The sequence below is a fragment of the Bos javanicus genome, chromosome 8 (assembly GCF_032452875.1).
Source record: "Bos javanicus breed banteng chromosome 8, ARS-OSU_banteng_1.0, whole genome shotgun sequence".
Lineage (NCBI taxonomy): Eukaryota > Metazoa > Chordata > Mammalia > Artiodactyla > Bovidae > Bos > Bos javanicus.
The window spans coordinates 92,200,373-92,204,136 of record NC_083875.1 but is presented as its reverse complement, the minus strand read 5'-3'; the positions used below and the strand labels follow the sequence as shown (position 1 = coordinate 92,204,136).

Here is a 3,764-nt window from a genome sequence, read left to right as displayed (position 1 = left end):
GTAGGCTAACCCCAGGGTATACTATAGAGATGTTTGAGAGTTTTTCCTTAACTCAAAGAAAAAATTGGTTTATCTTTGGCATGAGTGAGTAAAGTCGCTGAGTTGTGTCCAACTCTGAGACCCTATGGGCTATAGCCTACCAAGCTCCAAGAATACTGAAGTGGGTTGTCATTTCCTTCTCCAGGGGATCTTCCAGACACAGGGATCAAACTCAGATCTCCTGCATTGCAGGCAGACTCTTTACCACCTGAGCTACCAGGCATGCCTCTCCTAAAAGTGAACGAGATGCTTGTAACTAATGTTTCCCACAGATTTTTACATGTGTATCAGTCACTTTGCTGCTTCATAGATTAAAAAAAAAAAAATCTTAGCAGTGTCAAGCATAGTATTTATTTCTCATTCACCAGACTGTTGTTCACTGGAATTCATCTGATCCAGGCTGATGTCATTTGGACTTGACTCTAAGGGAAATCTGGAACCAGGTTTGTTTTACATACCTCCCATGGTCATTGGGGAGACTTCCCTAGTGGCTCAGATGGTAAAAGCGTCTGCCTACGATGCAGGAGACCCAGGTTCGATCCCTGGGTTGGGAAGATCCCCAGGAGAAGGAAATGGCAACCCACTCCAGTATTCTTGCCTGGAAAATCCCATGGACAGAGGAGCCTGGCAGGTTACAGTCCATGGGGTCTCAAAGAGTCGGACACAACAGAGACTTCACTTCACTTCGTGGTCATTGGATCAGCAGCTATCCAAAGAATGTTCTTCTCTGGGTGAAAAGTGGGAGCTCAAGTAAATAAGTCCAATTGTGCAAGCACATGTCAAGCCTTTGTTTGCATCATGTCCACTAAAATCCCACTGGTCAAAGCAATCTGTTTCCCAAGCCCCAGATCAAGAACTAGGGTTAACACTGCACCTGGCATGAAGCCAGGTTACTAACACAGGGGGATAGAGAACTGAGATTAATAACTCAACTTATACCTACTGCTAATTTTTTTATAATATACATATCAATTTTATATTAAACTACATATATGGATGTGAGTTTGAGTGAACTCCGGGAGTTGGTGATGAACAGGGAGGCCTGGCGTGCTGCAATTCATGGAGTCACAAAGAGTCGGACACAACTTAGCGACTGAACTGATTGACTGACGTATACATATTTGCTTCTCTGAGGGCTCAGATGGTAAAGAATCTGCCTGCAATGAGAGAGATGCAGGTTTGATCCCTGGATCAGGAAGATCTTCTGGAGAAGGGAATATTCTTGCCTGGAGAATCCCATGGACAGGGGAGCCTGGTGGGCTACAGTCCATAGGGCCTCAAAGAGTCAGACACGACTGAGTAACTAACATATCCATTTTCACTTTTCATACATATATTACTAAAGCCTTTCCTAATATACTCATAAGATTCAGTGTAATTTCATTATCATATTTTCTGATCTTGTGAAAAATATAGTCAAAGACTGCATTGGTTTGTTTCATTTCTTTAAACCATAACCCCTATGTAGACAAAGACTTGCTGGCACAACAGACTCAGAACAAAGTAATATCCAGGCAACCTACAGACACTGTAGTCACTTGAAAATCATGGACGCAGAAGCAAAAAAGCTATAGACAATCTCCCCTACCCATGTCATACTCATGCAGATGCATGCACCACTAACTGTGGACTCTGCCAGGCCACCCTTCTCAAGTGAAGATGATGTATTTGGGCACTGGAGAAGATACTATTAAAAAAAAAATCTGTAATAGCAAATTTAAACCCCATGATGGAGAGGCTGATAAACCAGGAAAATCACAGCTTGATTTAGAAAGCAGCAGGGAGCTAGTAGGGAGTCTTAAAGAGGAAGATTGAATAGCTGGTACAATAGCAAAGGAAGATTGCTTTTGCTGAAGACCATTTTCGAAACTCCACAGAAACATGACTGTGCCGCCAACCAGATGAAGGACTTCAGGAAGAAGCCATACTAAGGCTAGAGGAAATTGTAAATCTCTCCAGTTAAAAGACATAAATGAAGATTAAGGTAGATATGGCCATTATAAACAAATGGTCTACAAATGTTTTCATTATCAGTAAAGTTCAGCCTTCACCTTAATGGCATCAAATATCAGAACCAAATAGAGGCCCCTTTGCTTGAGAGCAGATCAGAGAAGAAACACCAGCCTGCACAGCACTAGCTCCCCCATCTGTGGTCACAGGAGTAAATGCTGCCTCCCATTTTTACTACTATAAAAGAAATGAGATTTTAATTCTGCTGTGGAACCTTGAGCTATTCATTTATTGACTCTCTGCTGCAGGCATCAGCAATTTATAATTGATTTAGAGCTACATAAATATATTAATATGTCTACCCTCTTTAGAATTTTTTTAATTTTGCAAAAATGCATTAAGCTCTTCAAAAAAAAAAAAAAGGGAGGTGTCATCCCATTTCAGAATACAGTAGTTATTATTTTCATCCTGCCTCACCCTAATCAGTCTCATTATACTGGCATTTTTAATGGATGAAATTTTCCCATTGAGCTCTTGGGAGAACTCCATGTGATCATAGGCTAATCACTGCTGCTACTGTCTCAGTCTTTCTCGGTCTGTTCTCCATAGTGCATACTGCAATGAGAGAACTGTTGGGAATGGGAGCAATTGATTTTTTTAACCCAATGATGACATTTCAAAATAAAAAGGTATAATTTTTAAGGGGATTTCAAATTCACGAAGAGGTCATTGCACTTTCACTAACAATTTATAGATGACTAACTCTCATTTCAAAGAGAGGCTCAGTTCCCAGAAGGTCATCCTTCAGCATAATCATGAGAATTTTTTTCCCTTTCTGCCTGCATCAATTGAAGCACTTGGAAATGTTTGGATAACTCTGCTCAGCCAACACTCACATCACATTATAAAGTATATCCAAACTCATTTTAGAGTGAGCTAGCTTATACCATGCAAACTCTTCAATCTTTAGATCAAGATAGAAGTCTTGCCAATTACAATATATGAAGAGAAGACTCTGGGCTTCCTTATGGAGAATAAAGGTTCTCCTTAAAATGAACTTTTCCCATCAAGAATATTCCAGAAGCACCATCCCAAAATCACCTAAATTTTTGCATATTAAAATTGTTCTTGATATCCTGAGTATGTGATTGCTGAACAGAGATCCTAAGGAGGATAAGATATTTCCAATGATATTCCAACTGTAGCCAAGGTAAGAGTCATTTCACAACTGAAATAGATAAGATATAAGATATCTGCTCGATATTTTGTGGCTCAATACAAGAATAAGAAATTATGATTCATGCCTATTTATGTCCATTATTAAACTGTGAGAAAACCATTCATTTATATACTCTGACAAGTGATTGCCAAATAACTGTGTTTATGTTTAACTTTGTGTTTATGTTCATCCTTGTACATTAGTTTAATAAACAGCCAGGCATGAAGTGGAAATTAAAAGAGCATGGACTTTGGAGTCAGAGAATCAACTGTGGGTTTACCTCCCAGTTCTTAGCAAAAGACTTAACCTCACCAAGCATCAGTTTAACCATGTATAAAATATTAGGAGATAATGTACACAAAGTGCCTGACATACAAAACTCACTCAAGATAATAAGCTCTAGAATAATGAGGATTTAATCATGCTTGTGCATCCTCTGAAAACCTCCCTTGAATATCTTAATAAAGAAACAAAAACTTTTTTAAAACAAACAAAATGCTTTTACAGATATAAGGCATGGGATCTATGATGGCAAATAGCCTTTAGACAATTCCCA

General features: G+C 39.1%; 1 non-coding gene across 1 annotated transcript; it reads left to right on the top strand.

The window, feature by feature from the left end:
* Nucleotides 1–520: 520 nt before the first annotated feature.
* TRNAR-ACG (transfer RNA arginine (anticodon ACG)) lies at nt 521–593 on the top strand. Its single transcript has one exon. It is a non-coding gene; the product is annotated as a tRNA-Arg (tRNA).
* The last annotated feature ends 3,171 nt before the right edge of the window (nt 594–3,764 follow it).